We start from the raw sequence: 17987 nt of genomic DNA, 5'->3' as shown, positions 1-17987 counted from the left end.
AGCCACTAATCAATTCATGAGCTGACTCATCCTCTTTGCATACATCTATATATGGATCCCTCACCAAGAGATCCGAAGGCTGGAATTTTGTACATTGCAGAGAATTGGTGTTGGTTTTGAGATAGATATCAGAGTATTGGGTGATTTATGCTTTGTTGGAGGTGAAGAGGGGATTCTATGCTGGGAGGTTGATGCTGGTGGTGGGCTCCAGTATTGTAGCAATAATGCTACAACTCCTGGAGCTTCCTTCTCTAATTTTATCAACCCGGTAGTTCGTAACAAACTTGGAAGCGACGGTGTTGTATGCACAAGTACTAGCTCTTGCCGCAGCTGTCACTTGGTCAGCTGGCACAAGTCCGCTAGGGGATCAAGCCAACTTCTATGAGCTCTTAGAAGAAGCTTTTTAACTGATGGATGAAAGCTAACTCAAAGGAAACTAATTTACTTGCGGAAAGAAACTGAAAGCCAAAAAGAAACACAAACCCTAGCAAACCCTAATTCTACCAGCTAGTCCTACTGATGCAAAGGAGAGAATGCAAACTACGAAAAGAGATGCCATTACTTCTAGGAAGGTAAAATGCATGTGTCTAAGTTATCACTATCTGAAGAAAACATCTTTTTGTATTTTTGATTAAGTTATTAGAATTATCATGCATGTGCTTCTAACTAGTTTTCCACTGTGCAGGGATGGATCAAGGGATGAAATGCTTTGGGAAAGGTTGGGATGGTACAGAGAGGGTCTAAGGGATCCCTAACATTCTTTCTGAGAGTTTCACAAAGTCTGGATGCCATGCAATTGTGTTTATGAAATTCTACAGGAAGTCTGCAGGGGTTTCTACAGGAAGTTCTGTAATTCTTCTACAGGATGTTTCGAAATGGGATTTTTGAGGATGGGTGATTGATGGAAGATGCATGGATGGTTATGGAGGTAGGATGGGGGTCTGAAGTGACCCAGGAACTGATGGATGGAGTGGTGAGATGATATGTGGAAGGCTGATTTGGCTTTAAGGTAGTTGAGACAACAATGGAGAAGAAGGTAGGGTTACGTGGGCAAGAGGATGGGTGTGAAGCAAGAAGCCTAGATATGGGATGAATCAGATGGCTCTGATGAAGCTTGACCATGTGAGTGAGTGATAGAGATGCCCTGCACAATGCACATTCAACCGAATCAATGAATTCTTGCAAACAAACTAAGTCCTAGCTAACTTAATCTAACTGTCAATGAAATGAATAAATAGCAGCCTCGTTTGGAAAGAGAACCATGTACATCACGTGAGCAAGAACATTCCGAAAGATCTAAATGCATGACAAACTCCTACCAATCGATTCCCAAACATAAAAAGCTACTTTAACCAACAAAAACAACCAAAATAACAAAGCAAGATCTAAAGAGCAGATTTTATTTTAAGAACGCAGCAAACACACATAAAGATAAACAGGGGAGGTACTGGGCGCTTGAGATGGGCCCAACCCCAAGAGCTACAGCCTCCCAAGAGAGATTTAGAGCTGGTGCAAAGCTGAATTCATCTTTATTAATCAAGAATGAAGAGTTACATCAAAACTGTCCACAAGGAGAGCTTGAGAATGAGCTGAAAGCAAAGCTAATCTATTGCATACAAATCGAATTACAAAATGACTACAACAAGGCTATGAAATGACTAACTACTAGCTACTATCTACTGGCTAACTAGCTAACATCCACTGGCTACAATGGCTAACCCAAATGGGGCCCTAAACCTTCTTATTTATACAATTTGAGGACCCAACAGTCCTCCTAAACTTTAGGGACTCGGCTGCCCAAAACTTGGAGTTAACAGCAGTCCTACTTGACTTGCTTGGCTGCCCTTGTGCTGATTGATTTGGTGGCCCTTGAACTCCGAGCTGATGGTGGAGAATTCGAGGTAAGGGCCCATAAATGAAGGGGACACCTTCCTACAAATCCTCTAGCTTGTTCTCCCACGAATTTGGCTGCCAAGTGCTCATTAAGACCTTCAATTTTGTCTCCAAGTTGACCAAAAAGGCTACACAAAGCACCCATTAGACTTGTTGGCATAATGACTAACCAAATTCACTCTATTAACATAAATATAATCAAAAACATGCAATAAACTAATGAGAATGGTGGATTAAGTCAAATTATGAGGTTGAATGAGCCCAAATAATTGTCCATTTTTGGGGCTCATCATCACCCCCCTACTGAAAGTGTTGCTCATCCTCTGAGCAACCAATCTCTCTCCTCATCTTTGATGGCCCTGGTGGCCTCCTTGGCTAAAATCTCAGCCGATTTCTCCTTTGGCTTCCCTCTTTTCAAACTTCTTGTAGAAACAGTTCGCTGGCTTCCTGTAGAAACAATCCTCTGTCTCCCTGTAGAAACAGTCTGCTAACTTCTGCTGCCTGCTGCTTTTCCTAGTGAATTCTCAGCCTTGTTATGAGTGTGCAAGTATATGCAATCATATGGAAGAAATGGTGGCCTTGGCATTTCCTAAAACCTGCAACGTGAGGGCACTCGTATGTTTTGTAACAAGGAAGTTGGTTAAATTCACAAGATAAGCCATGGTCATGTTTCCAAGCAACAAGAATATGATAAAGGTGTTTTCTCTGGCTTTTTCAATAGCAATAGCTAATACATTACCCTCCACAAAAAGAGTAATAGGAAGCAATAACAGCGCAGCAATTGGTGCCATGTACATGAGCAAATTCATAGAGTGAAGCTTCTCTGCCTCAGAGGTAAGCAGGAGCCCCTGAACAACTGATTTCAATGCTCTGGCAGCAGTTGATCCTAGGCAAACCAAAAAGCCAAAAAGGTGGAATAATGGCTCACTGTTGCTTGCAATAACAATGCCGAATACCACAGCCACCAAGGCCATATAAACCACAGAATACTCCCTCTTACATGTTATTATAAATGCAAAATATTGCTGTGAAGAAGGGAGTTGTTGCCCCAATAGCTTGATTGAAGGAGACTGGCAAATAGCGCAGAGAAATATTGCCACAAACAACCGAGAAGGAGAAAATGAAGCTCGGTGCCAATATCTCAAGAAACTGTCTCTTGGTGACGATGAACTGCATTGGTACAATCTCTAACCATGAAATTGCCAGAAAACCATAAAATGAACAGGCACACATGTGCAACATTGTGAGGAATATTGGGTATCTGCATCCAAAAAAACTAAGTAGGCATTTGTTAATCAATAGCACACCAATATTGGAAGAGCACCAAGCTGCAATAATGAGAGCTGTTGTAATAGTCTGGGACACGAGAATTTGGATTACTGCCCCGCCTCGTCCATGTTTGTGTTTCGGCCATAGCTGAAGAGGGCTTGAAAAATCAGATTTGATCAATATTCGGAAGACCCAATTGGTTTCCAGACCTGAGCATCGTCTGGGTACTTGTCTATACTGTGTAGGACTCAGATGGACCCAAAACAGATGTGGATGTCTCGTTATTATAAGCCTCTGCACGATCTTGGTATGCGGAAGAATTTTGAACAGGCCAAAAAAATCAGCGAAGGATGATAGGTTAAGCTGATTGTGGAGCAGAGGATGTATACTTCAGTTTAACATGATGCAAGTGCAAGTTGACTAACAGTTTATGAATTTCGGCTGAGCGCTCATTAATTCTGCGTGATTTTTGGTGGAGTGAGGTGGCAAAAATGTGTGCTGGCCCATATGAACTGCTGTGCTATCATGAACTGCATGTCTTCTTCTATTTGTTAATCAATTGATGCCCTGTGCACTGAAGTTCAACAAATCTTCCATTGCCTGTGTTTCTCAACTTCCACGTGAATGACGATCCACGCATGCTGCGTGACTTTCTCGTGAGTGCTAGAGAACTGGGTGTCTTGCTACATTCATGGCTTAATTTCACCATTCCATTCATTCATGCAATGCTTAGACTAGATTCATGCAATAGATGAACAAGGTTTAGTCACGTACCTGAAGTCAAACAGCTGCTTGTGAAGCTTTTTGCTGCTGCATGCTCATGTTCTACTGCTGCATGCTTGGATCCTTTGGTTGCATGAGGGCTTGGCTGATGATTTTTGATTGCTTTTCCTTGTGCAGGTGTCCTCTGACCAGATCTAAGCTGCATGCATTTGTTTCCACGTTCAGATCTGCACGTTCAAGCTGCTGTTGCTACAATGTCACAGAACCAGAACTTGTTTTCGCCATTTCTCCCAAACGGTAAAGCGGATCGATCTGAAACTTTCTGAGCATGTTTCTATCATCATGATGCATCTCCCATAGCAAAATCGTGATCAATGGATGCACGGATTTCGAGAAAAATGGAAAATGGCTGACGATTTCAGAGATCGATTTCTAGGAAACCGTGCATCGGAATCGGCTGAAACTACTTGGGTAGGTTACCATCACTCATATGCATATCCCCATGAAACAAGTTTTGAAACAGATGCACGGTTATGGAGAAAATGCAAAAATGGCTGATGGTGATGGAGGCTGATTTCTTGGAAACCGTGCACCGAAATTGGCTGAAACTGCTCAAGCATGTTGTTATCACCCTTGTACAATTCCCCATAAAACGGTTTGTCAAATGGATGCATGGTTTTCAAGTTATGGCAAAAACAAATTTTGTTCTATGGATTTTTGCCTCAATGCTTTTTGCGAATGTTTGCATGGAAGGAAAAACTGAGCTTGGGCTGTGATGCAGGTATGGAGATGATGGAGGAGGAGTTGGAAGATTGCATGAGGACTTCTGAACCCTTGAGGAAGCTACCATGTTCGCCAAACCACTTTTTGAAATCCATGTCTAGTTTCCCACAATTTCTACAGGAAGTTCCTGTAGAAGCACAATGAGAAGCACAATGAGGTGTAAAAAATGATGGAGAAAGGCAAGGGATGGCCACACAAGTGCTTGCAGGTCTAATCAACAGATTCCCACCATCAGATTCCATTTTGAATTCGAATTTGGTTCGTCCAAAGGTTCTACAGGATGTTTCCTGTAGAAATACAGAGCTTTCTGTAGAAGGCACAAGAAAGATTCCTTTAACCTTGATTTGAGTGCTCCTCCTGTCATGAAACGTCCTTCTTGCAACCTGCAATTAGCCAATGGAGATTAGTTTTATTTTTCTTTTATTTTTCTCTTTTTTTTTTTGAAAAACAACTAGGGCGCCTCATGGAGGTTTTCACCCTAATTGCCTGCCCTGGGCGCCTCCAAGGAAGGTTTTCACCTAGGGATCTTATTCCATTTTTATTTTCTCTTTTTTCCAACCCATTGACCGCCTCATGGAGGTTTTCAATCAATGAGCCAATCTAAGGTGCCTCCAAGGAGGTTTTCACCTTAGATTTTTATTTTTCTCTTATTTTCATTTTTTTCTCTCTCTTTTTTTTTTTTTCTACCCTACCCTACTTGAAAAAAAAAATCATTTTCAAGTATAAGAATACTTCCAATGGAGCCATGTGCACATCGAGATTAGAGAAAAAATGATGTGAAGGCTCGAAATGCATGCTTGGACAACTATCCAGATCTCAGAGACCAAATGATCTGGCGTTGAAGGGATCAAACAAAGCTGAGGAAGAAAGTACCGCTGCAACTTAGTGACCTTCTGAAACCATATCTCAATATAGCTTTGATATCCTTGGTTGTCTCGCTGATTTGGATCATTCTTCATGTCACCTTCTATCATGACCTTCTGATCTTCCTCTTTTTGTTGATCTTTCTCTTGAGTACATGGAGGATTTGATGATAACCATGAGGGAACTCTCTCGATCTCTGATTTAGATCTCTTCTCTTCATCAAGTGCAGCCCATGGTTCTTTGATCTCCTCTTTGGAACCTTCTTTTTCCTTTGGTCCTTCAATGTTGTCAATAGATTCTCTCTTTTGCAACACTCTTCCTGAGCTTTGGTGAACATCATTGAGCTCAAAAGGAGTCATTTGCACATGTTGTGCCTCAGCTTTGCAATTGGGTTGAGCTACTCCAATGTATGGCTTTGGAAATGGTATGGGTAGTTGAGTGGAGGTGTGAAATTGAGATGGAGATGGATGGCATTGTGGTTGGGTAGGCATTTGGGGTTGCCTTGGTGGAGGAGGAGGCGATGGTTGTGGATGAGCAGGTGGTGGAGGAAAATGAGCGGGATGAGAGTTGTACTAGGGCCTCCACTCCTGATAAGGTGCATTTCACTGAGGCTGTGGCTGAGCATAAGAGTGAAACGAATGAGAAGTTGGTTGGGCATAATATGGATCTGTGAAGGAATAAGGAGGAGGTGTGAACCAGGAAGGATGAGCAGGGGGACCCCAAGAAGGCATGAAGGTGGCTTGATAAGGGTCATAATAGGTCTCGGGTGTCCCTTGTAGTTCCTGCTGGTAAGCTCTAGGTCCATGCGGCCTCCTTTGGTTCATATAATAGAGTGATTCAGTGGTTCCTTTGGCTCTCTGATATGCAGCTTTGATTCTGGGTAAGGAAGGGCACTGATCTGTGGGATGGTATTCTTCACATACAAAACACACTTCTATGGAGTACAATGGACATTCGTTCCTAGGATGCTTTCTAGTGCACTTGGGACAAAAGATGACCAAAGCCCTCTTGGCTTCCTCTTGCTTCTTTTGGATCCACAGGGTATCCAATTGCATGGCAAGAAACTGCCTCATATCACTCTTGAAATCTTCTATCTGATCCTCAAATTCGTCTTTGGACAAGGGACTGCTCCCAACATTTCTGCTTGTAGCCATTTGCTCCAGAGGAATGTTTTCTTCTTCTTCTCCCCTTGAGGTTCTTCAAATATGTCTTGTTGTCCATCTAAGGGTTCTTTAATCACAGCCATCGAAGAAGAGAGAATGTTGGCTGTGTGAAGCAGTGGGGGTGTTGTGCAATCATTTTTCTAACTTATCTCTACTCCTACAAGGCATGAAATGAAATCTTTTTGGTTGATTTTTGCTTTTTTCTACTTCTACCTGCAAAACTGAAATAGATTGAACTGCAACTAACTATCTTACTAAAATGAAAATGCGGAATTGAAATGAAAGCAGGAAAGGACTAATCTATTTTGCTCAAATGAAATTGCAGGAATGAAATGCTAGTCTACGCTTGCAAAATTGAAATGCTAATCTACGCTTGCAGAAATGAAATTGCGGAATTGAAATGCTAATCTATGAAAGCAGGAAAGGCTAATCTACTTTTGCATAAACGAAATTGCATAATGGAAATGAAATAAACTACTTAGTAGAAGATTGTAGTGGAAAATAGAAGAAAAGAGACAATCACCAATACTCTGACGCTTCCTCGGCGACGGCGCCAAAAAGATGGTGGGCTCCAGTATTGTAGCAATAATGCTACAACTCCTGGAGCTTCCTTCTCTAATTTTATCAACCTGGTAGTTCGTAACAAACTTGGAAGCGACGGTGTTGTATGCACAAGTACTAGCTCTTGCCGCAGCTGTCACTTGGTCAGCTGGCACAAGTCCGCTAGGGGCTCAAGCCAACTTCTATGAGCTCTTAGAAGAAGCTTTTTAACTGATGGATGAAAGCTAACTCAAAGGAAGCTAATCTACTTGCGGAAAGAAACTGAAAGCCAAAAAGAAACACAAACCCTAGCAAACCCTAATTCTACCAGCTAGTCCTACTGATGCAAAGGAGAGAATGCAAACTACGAAAAGAGATGCCATTACTTCTAGGAAGGTAAAATGCATGTGTCTAAGTTATCACTATCTGAAGAAAACATCTTTTTGTATTTTTGATTAAGTTATTAGAATTATCATGCATGTGCTTCTAACTAGTTTTCCACTGTGCAGGGATGGATCAAGGGATGAAATGCTTTGGGAAAGGTTGGGATGGTACAGAGAGGGTCTAAGGGATCCCTAACATTCTTTCTGAGAGTTTCACAAAGTCTGGATGCCATGCAACCGTGTTTATGAACTTCTACAGGAAGTCTGCAGGGGTTTCTACAGGAAGTTCTGTAATTCTTCTACAGGATGTTTCGAAATGGGATTTTTGAGGATGGGTGATTGATGGAAGATGCATGGATGGTTATGGAGGTAGGATGGGGGTCTGAAGTGACCCAGGAACTGATGGATGGAGTCGTGAGATGATATGTGGAAGGCTGATTTGGCTTTAAGGTAGTTGAGACAACAATGGAGAAGAAGGTAGGGTTACGTGGGCAAGAGGATGGGTGTGAAGCCTAGATATGGGATGAATCAGATGGCTCTGATGAAGCTTGACCATGTGAGTGAGTGATAGAGATGCCCTGCACAATGCACATTCAACCGAATCAATGAATTCTTGCAAACAAACTAAGTCCTAGCTAACTTAATCTAACTGTCAATGAAATGAATAAACAGCAGCCTCGTTTGGAAAGAGAACCATGTACATCACGTGAGCAAGAACATTCCGAAAGATCTAAATGCATGACAAACTCCTACCAATTGATTCCCAAACATAAAAAGCTACTTTAACCAACAAAAACAACCAAAATAACAAAGCAAGATCTAAAGAGCAGATTTTATTTTAAGAACGCAGCAAACACACATAAAGATAAACAGGGGAGGTACTGGGCGCTTGAGATGGGCCCAACCCCAAGAGCTATAGCCTCCCAAGAGAGATTTAGAGCTGGTGCAAAGCTGAATTCATCTTTATTAATCAAGAATGAAGAGTTACATCAAAACTGTCCACAAGGAGAGCTTGAGAATGAGCTGAAAGCAAAGCTAATCTATTGCATACAAATCGAATTACAAAATGACTACAACAAGGCTATGAAATGACTAACTACTAGCTACTATCTACTGGCTAACTAGCTAACATCCACTGGCTACACTGGCTAACCCAAATGAGGCCCTAAGCCTTCTTATTTATACAATTTGAGGACCCAACAATCCTCCTAAACTTTAGGGACTCAGCTACCCAAAACTTGGAGTTAACAGCAGTCCTACTTGACTTGCTTGGCTGCCCTTGTGCTGATTGATTTGGTGGCCCTTGAACTCCGAGCTGATGGTGGAGAATTCAAGGTAAGGGCCCATAAATGAAGGGGACACCTTCCTACAAATCCTCTAGCTTGTTCTCCCACGAATTTGGCTGCCAAGTGCTCATTAAGACCTTCAATTTTGTCTCCAAGTTGACCAAAAAGGCTACACAAAGCACCCATTAGACTTGTTGGCATAATGACTAACCAAATTCACTCTATTAACATAAATATAATAAAAAACATGCAATAAACTAATGAGAATGGTGGATTAAGTCAAATTAGGAGGTTGAATGAGCCCAAATAATTGTCCATTTTTGGGGCTCATTAGCTGGATCAGGAATCATCAGTTGTAACTCCTCCTGGACCTTCTTGTTTTATCAATAAAACTATTTGAGTTTCTCCTACATGCTTGTATATCATTGATGTTTGTTATATTTGTATGTTTAGCTTAAATCTGATCCTAAGCTATTTATGAACATAAATCCATGTCTTTGTGTAGTTTCTTTCTTCTGTGATCTTACAGGAACTTGGTGAAGCTGGGCAAGTAAGGGAGCAGGTAGCTGGAAGCTGTCAAAGAGGAGAGAGATTGGATCAAAGGACTAGCGCAAGACACAGGTTGGTTCATCCTATTCCTCTTCGTTTATAGTTCGTAAAGGAGAATACAAGAGTAGTTTTCCCTGTTTGTTTCTGAGGTCACTGTCACACCTCAGTGGGATAGGGTCGTTCTGAATAGACACTTTTCCCGTTAACAAAATGGCGACTCCGCTGGGGATCGTGTCTAGTTAGTTTGTTTGTGTTTCTCTTGTTGTTTGTTTCATAAACTTAGAAGTAGCGAATCGAACTGCATTTGCCATTAACAAATGCAAAGTAGACATCTGCTGCTTCAATCCATTCACTGGATCTGTTTATGATTTGAACAGCTGATTCATAAATGATCTGATTACCCTTTGTGATAGCTCTTAAACCTCCTTTAAATCTACCCTCTGATTGTGCATTACTTATTGCTTTTACTCGGCCAAAAACCATAGATTAAACTGCAAACCGTGACCTAGAACCCGGATAGAATTCTCGTTTCTGCCCCAGCGCAGGTGCTGTGAAGAGTTCCTGCATTTCAGCACAGTTCCTAAGAGGGCAACCTGCGTTGCAATCCAGTTTCTCTATGTACCAAGTACATTGATCAGCTTAGCCCTGTGCAGCTGAGGTTCTTTGCTCATTTTTTCTAGTTTTGCCTCTGATTTTTGCAGCCTGTGATTAGTGTGTGTGTTTGTTTAAAAGCCCCTTATCTTTGCCTTAATTCCTCCTCAGTTGTATAAAAGAAACTGTATTTGTTTTTGTATGTTTGTTGCGTCATTTACAGTTTCCCATTGCAAAAGTAGAATAGTCATACTGTCGTCCTTTGATTTAGATCTGTCGTAAGTGTCGATTTTGATCTTAGGAAAAAGTTTATTTGCTGTTGACAGTTGATTATGCTTTTACTTTTGCCTTTGGCTTGAATTTGTGAATTTCTAGTGTCGAAACAAGTGTTTATTTCAAAATCATAAAGTGTCGTAATCATCTCTACCTTTTGATTTCAAAAAGAAGCTTGTTTGTGTTTTTCACTTGAAAACGAATTCAAATTTCTACAACAACTTTCTTTTTAGGCATCAATATTAAGAAAGTGAAAAACAAATACATGCATATGTGAATTTGCATATTGACAGTCTGTTTGGCTTGATTTAGGAAAAGTGCATTTACAGTGTGCTCTTTGCTCTTTGAGAAAAGATTGTGTCTTTCTTTTCCCCTTGTAGCTAGGATTTTCATTGCTGAAAAGAGATAAAAGCTTGCTTATCATCTTTAGATTGCATTTTAGGAATTACATCTACATCTCGTGGTGAACCCGAAAGGCAAACTTCATAAGAAAGATCAACCTAAAATAAATTCAATGAACTTAACAACGCTTTGTAACTTAACGCACAACATTTAGAGGTCTAGGCTAGAGATGTATTCCGGCGTCGTAAAGCCTGGTAACTATTGTCCTCACTGATGGTTGGGTGATTCCTCCACGTTGAAACGATAAGTGCCAGTACGGACTTGTGCTCCCACGTACCGTCGAGTATATATTGGGAGACCCCTATAGTCATAAAACCTTTATCCATAGGAAGCCGTGTCGGCCGCCCTACTGATCGCAATGCACCGAACACAGCATTCGGGAAGATTGACTGTCGTACCGTAAAAAGTATTCTGCAGTTTTGCGATTGGTTTGGTACTCCCTCTACCTAGACCTCCAGAGCAGTCCCTTTCGTTCCTTTTCAGACTCCTTAACGGAAAAGGTCCATCTGAGCACTTGTCACTTCAGGCTCATTAAAAATCGAAGGAGACTAGAGTCATCTTTTGTTTTTTCTCGACTCTTTAAAACTGAAAAAACAAGTTGTGTCAAAGCGTGTTAAAATTTATTTTAAACGAAATATTCATCCCCTTTTCCTATGTTGATCTTTGGGTTGAGAAAATGGAGCCTACCAACCAAGGAATTCCCCTTGGTGGAAATCCTAGTCCCTTCTCCTCTTGGGGAGATGTTGGTGCGCCCCATATGGCCACATTGTCGCTTCCAGGACTGACAATTAGCTTGCCAGTATGGCTCTTCTCAACCAATGTCGTTCAGAACACCATTGTTCCTGAACAATAGAATCAGCAATTAGACGAGTCCAGAGTTACCCACCAGCCTTCTACTTCCTCTAATTCTTCCTCTCCTCCTTCCTCTTCGCTTGACGGGACTGGTAAAGCTAAAAGCCAAGTTCCTAAGGAGAAGAAGGAAAAGAAGAAGAAAGGGAAAAAGAAGAAGGAGCCAAAGGCAAATGGGGGAAAACGAGTGTCGTCTAACTAAAATCCACACACAGCACCGACCAGGCCTAAATCGCCATGTGTCATTTGCAGAGGATACCACTTTCACAGAGATTGTCCTTGCATCCCCCGGATACTAAGGGACTGGTCTCCTCGTTTGCACAATCCGGTGTCATCAACCTCTGGAGATCATGTTGAAAGCACACCGTCAACTAGTGAAAGTGAAACCCCAGGACGAAAAGGGAAAGTTAGATTTCCTTGTAAACTGTGTGAAGGCGACCATGTCCTCCACCATTGTCCCTTCTTAAACGAGGCTAAAAGAGTTTTGGATGATCGTCCAGTTTCACCGTTACGACTTCCTCCTGGATATAAAAAACTTTTGCCGAGTCCGTCACTAGCTGAGAACCCAGCTGGCCCGCTCAGGTGGTCGGCTGAAGCGCCTGTCATTGAAGATAAACCAACTGAATCCATACCAGACGAAAGTCAAAAGGTCGAGGCGGCAGTTGACCCGGTCTTGCCTTTAGAGGTTTTATCTTCGGATGATACAGTCACTGAAGAGAACAAGGATGACACCGTCCAAATTCTCTTCATCAACACAGACTCCAACGAACATGGGGGCAATCCACCCATTCCTTTATCGCAGGAAGGAAGTTCGTCAGAGCCATACCCGGCTGTCTAATCGGTCCCACCTCCAAGCAACCTAGTTGTATCCTTCGACTGGAATCAACTAGGCAGACCCCGTTTGCCAGCAAGCATACCATTCCGAATTATCGTTCAAATATATAGAATGGTCATGGCTGGTACCATCATAGATGAGGGGGCTTCTGTGAGTATCCTTTCCTCTATTGCTTGGAAAGCGCTTGGTTCGCCATCGCTGTTGCCTGAAATGAGAAATCTGACAGGCTTTGATAAAGGAACCAGTCGACCTTTAGGGATCCTTCCCGATGTGCCCATAACATTGAGAGGGAAGACAGTTCGCATGAACGTCATGGTCGTTCAAGGACCCTTGGATTATAACCTACTCCTTGGATGAGACTATATTTATTGCATGGGAGCCATTGTCTCCTCACTCTTTAGAGTAATGTGTTTTCCGCACAAAGGAAGAGTGGTCAAGCTTGTGGACCAGCTTTCATTTCCCGGATCACGCATAGCAAATAGTCATATACCGTCCCTGAATGGTCTCTTCACGCAAGAAATGTCTCAATCCCCAGTCCGTCCTCCCGATGAGCGCGAGTAATTCGGAGGGATATGACTGAAACCCAGGGGGCATGCATCCTGGTCTGCTTCGGCAGGAAAACTTCAGGTATAGAGTAGGTTTCCGCGGGAGAATATGACTAGTCTGTACCCCGTCCGTGATTGGAAGAGGGGTTATTCTAGAATAAGATTCTCTTGTCAAAGTTATGTGAGTTGGCGGGCATCGTCGCTCACCTTTGTTTATCTCGGTAGACATCGCTGAAGAAGTGTTTTATTTGCTGTGCGAATAGAACAATCTTTGGGTAACCTGTAAGAGATAGGCCTCTCTCGATGAAACAAATGTTTTGTCTGCAAATTGAGGGGTAACTTTGAAACTCTGTTTTATACCTGGGGGCATGCAAACCTTTTGGCGTGCAAGCAAAGAGCGATTATTTATCCATTTTTTGGATTAGTCGTTTCCTAACTTGCATTAAGAAAGGATATGGGGCAAAAATCTAAAAGTTGCCATTTTTATATGAGACATTCTTATCATATGACTGGATTAATCGAGCAGTTTTAGCGCATAGTTCAAGCTCGTTAAAAAATAAACATAAGACCGAGCAAATGTTTCCACCTGCGTTTAAGCTCGTTAAAAAATGAACTAACCCCCGGTAAATAACCACCGTGAATGTAGTACTTCAGCCATTAAACCCTTGGTTGTGTTTGCACCGTCACCTCCACTTTTCCATTGGCCGATCATTCACCTCCATTTGATTGTTTACCCATTTTGAGGAACAGCTGCGAAGAGTGATTTCACTAGCCATCCTTGTGACACTGCCGTGATTGGAAAATTCCAAACCTTACCTGGAATCAGCTGCTACCCATTTTATCACTCGTTCCTCAAAAGACGAGTCTTCTTTAAGCTCTTTTCAACTGACTCGTAAAATATGAAAAGATTGCCGAGTTTTGGCCTTCCAGATCGTTAAAGCGACAGGAAGTGCTATCCCTCCTCTAGATTTTAATCTTTTTGGACCTGAGGGATTATTGCACAAAAAGATCGAGCGCTTGTTTTTTTCGGCTCGTTAAAACTATCGAAAACTCATCCCTTCTGTATTGTTTTATACTTTTTCGGACTTAAGGGATTAGATGATAAAAAAGGAACTTCGGAGTTACCTTTACATACCTTTTCAGACTCTCTAAAAATGAAAAGGACTGAGTTATCTTTGTCGTTAGACTCGTTAAAAATATTAATAGCGACAAACTTGTCTTTAGGCGAGAACGAGTTTCACTATCGCTAGGCTCGTTAAAACATAGCGATGGGTTTGCCCGAAGGGCAAATTATAGAACAAGCATATGTTATCCTACTCAAGCTTGACAAAAATAAAGAGGTACTGGTCAGCAATGACTGGGGAAAAATTGGGAAGAAAACTCAAAGAAACTTTATTGGTAGCAACTCGCTCTTGAACATGACACTTCCACTCCGTGTCTGAGTCGGGTTGGGTTGTTTCATTCACCGGTCACATCACCATGGTCACGCCATACCATCCACATTTGGGGTAAATGCTACCAATCCACCACAGAAGTGTCGCCGACATGTTCAAGAGAAGTCATCCAGAGAAGTCACCCGTGTCCCATCCACTACCATACATTATACTTCATTCTTTCATGACCGCCACCCTGAACCATATATCATCAGATCGTTTTCACCTCCATCAAAATCATTTGCTCCGTTCCGTGTCATTGATGTGGGATTCATTAAGGCCCTCCTTTGACGGATCGCTTCTTGTCGACATCAGCTCATTATCCAAGAAGTTGATCTAGGAACACCCCATTCAGTACTTTGAAACTTGCATGCCTCAATGGCAAGTTTCTCACTTCCGGCGACAGGTATACATCAATGACCTTCGACCGAAAGATTTTGCGTGGTGTTCGACGCCAAGTCCTTTATTCACACCACGTGAATTGTACTGCAGTACCTTGAGGGTCATTATCATTATCGGTGATTCCTCTCGCGCTTGTTAACAGTTTACATCATTGACTGGTAATCAAGCGATGTCTTTCCATGTTCGACTTCAAAACATTTCTCACATGGATCGACTTGTACTTCGAGTGAAGATCGGACGAGATTGAAGACCCCGGATCTAGTTTCATCCATCCGGGCTGCGATATATATTCAGGAAAAATAAAGACATTGAAATGTACAGCATTGCAGCACAGATAATCATCCTACCAAAAGGATGATGACTCCATCAGAATCATCAGTCTACCATCAGACGATTGTCTGTCCTATGTACATGAAAATGAATTTATAAAGCTGAGCATGGGAATGCCTGCCTCAGCTAGATCATGAAAACAGTATGAAGATAATGTATTGTATTGTATCTTATTACAGGTCTCCTCCCAGCATTGAAAGAACTTCGGATCCTCCTAATAAAGCATTTCACCCGATAAACAACCTCATACTTTAGGGGGCAACTGTTATAGACATTTTTGTGCCTTACAGCTCTAAGCATGAAATGTCCATAAACCAAGGGATCCTAAGTCCCTAAAATTGTTGTTCCAACTCCTAAAGAAACAAGGTCAACAAATTACAGCTTCTCCCAGAAGTTCTCCACCAGAAACTGCTCAGAACTAGTCAAATCAGGATCATTTCAGCTGCTCCACTAGCTAGCTGCGTTGCAAAGCACCCAAATACACTAGCTAGGTGCGTTGCAACGCACCTAAATGCACTACCAAGGTGCGTTGAGCGGGAAATGACAAGTGGCAGAGTCATTCCACGAGGTGGAGAGACAATGGAAGCTTCCAGAATCTTCCCCAATGACACTTGCCTCACTGAATTCGACCAGTGATGAGTAAGAGGCTCTCAGTCTCCAAGTGGAAGCAAGAACTGACAGAGAGAAGCCACTAATCAATTCATGAGCTGACTCATCCTCTTTGCATACATCTATATATGGATCCCTCACCAAGAGATCCGAAGGCTGGAATTTTGTACATTGCAGAGAATTGGTGTTGGTTTTGAGATAGATATCAGAGTATTGGGTGCTTTATGCTTTGTTGGAGGTGAAGAGGGGATTCTATGTTGGGAGGTTGATGCTGGATCAGGAATCATCGGTTGTAACTCCTCCTGGACCTTCTTGTTTTATCAATAAAACTATTTGAGTTTCTCCTACATGCTTGTATATCATTGATGTTTGTTATATTTGTATGTTTAGCTTAAATCTGATCCTAAGCTATTTATGAACATAAATCCATGTCTTTGTGTAGTTTCTTTCTTCTGTGATCTTACAGGAACTTGGTGAAGCTGGGCAAGTAAGGGAGCAGGTAGCTGGAAGCTGTCAAAGAGGAGAGAGATTGGATCAAAGGACTAGTGCAAGACACAGGTTGGTTCATCCTATTCCTCTTCGTTTATAGTTGGTAAAGGATAATACAAGAGTAGTTTTCCCTGTTTGTTTCTGAGGTCACTGTCACACCTCAATGGGATAGGGTCGTTCTGAATAGACACTTTTCCCATTAACACCATGGTTGTCCATGGTTTACCATGGTTGATTTTATGAAACATGGTTGACCATGGTTGAATAATATTAAACCCAAGGGACTAATATTAGAAAGCCAAGGTATATAAAATCTAAGATAAATATTATAAAAACTAAAATAAACATGGTTGACCATGATTGATTTTCATATTGAGACAATCCTTGTCATAATGTGACGTTAGCCCATGGTTGACCATGGTTATTTTCATATTAAGACAATCCTTGTCACAGTGTCACGTTGGACCATGGTTGATCATGATTGATTTTCAAATCAAAAGAATCATCGTCACAAAGCGACATTGGACCATGGTTGACCATAATTGATTCTCATCTTGAGACAATATTTGTCACAGTGAAATGTTGGACCATCGTTGACCATTATTGAATTTATAAAACATGGTAGATAATGGTTAACCATGGATGACCACGATTGACCATTGTTGACCATGGTAGATCATAGTTGACCATGATTGATATTATAAACCCAAGGGAATAATAAACTCTATGGATTACTACTAAATACACAATGGTCTATAAACTTAAGGGAATAATATTAAACCCTAAGAATATGAACCCTTAGATCAATAAACCCAAGGTATTGATATTATAAACCCAAGAAAATAATAAACCCAGGGTATATAAACCATAACATAAATATAATAAACTGTAAAATAAACATGTTGACCATGGTTGATTCTCATTGTGAGGCAATATTTGTCACAGTGCGACGTTGGACCATGGTTGACCATGATTGAATTTATAAAACATGGTAGACAATAGTTGACCATGATAGACCATGGTTGACCATAGTTGACCATGATTGATATTATAAACCCAAGGGAATAATAAACCTCAATAATTAATACTAAAAACCCAAGGGACTATAAACCTAAGGGAATAATATTAAACCCTAGGAATATGAACACTTGATATGAATATTGAGACAATATTTGTCTCAATGCGACATTTGACCATGGTTGGCCAAGGGATTGATATTATAAACCCAAGGGATTAATACTAAAACCCTAAGAGATTATCAACCCAAGGGAATAATATTAAACCCAAGGGACTAATATTATAAATCCAAGGTATATAAACTCTAAGATAAATATTGTAAACACTAAAATAAAATGGTTGACCATGGTTATTTTTCACATAGAGACAATCCTTGTCACAATGCAATGTTAGGCCATGGTTGACCATGCTTAACCATGGTTTATTTTCATATCAAGACAATCTTTGTCACAATGCAATGTTCGACAATGGTTGACCATAATTGACTATGAATGACCATGTTTGACTTTAGAAAACATGGTTGACCATGGTTTAGCAAACCTGACCATGATTGACCATGGTTGACCATGTTTGACTTTAGAAAACACAGTTGAAAGTGATTGACCAAGGCTGACCATGATTGACCATGGTTGACCATGATTATCATATTGAGACAATTTTTGTCATAATGCGATATTGGACCATGGTTGAAACAATGATTGATTTTCAAATTGAGACAATCTTTGTCACAATGTGACGTTGGACCATGGTTTGCCATGA

The 17987-nt window shown here is 41.3% G+C and overlaps 1 pseudogene; it reads right to left on the bottom strand.

The window, feature by feature from the left end:
* Window positions 1-2450: 2450 nt before the first annotated feature.
* Window positions 2451-17786, bottom strand: LOC149221025 (putative sugar phosphate/phosphate translocator At1g12500 pseudogene; annotated as a pseudogene).
* Window positions 17787-17987: the final 201 nt, after the last annotated feature.

The sequence above is a fragment of the Pinus tabuliformis genome, chromosome Q (genome assembly GCF_031772625.1).
Source record: "Pinus tabuliformis cultivar Carrire ecotype Pingquan chromosome Q, CPIR1, whole genome shotgun sequence".
NCBI classification, from domain to species: domain Eukaryota; kingdom Viridiplantae; phylum Streptophyta; class Pinopsida; order Pinales; family Pinaceae; genus Pinus; species Pinus tabuliformis.
Note: the sequence above shows the minus strand (reverse complement) of the source record. Positions and strands in the feature narration are given on the sequence as shown.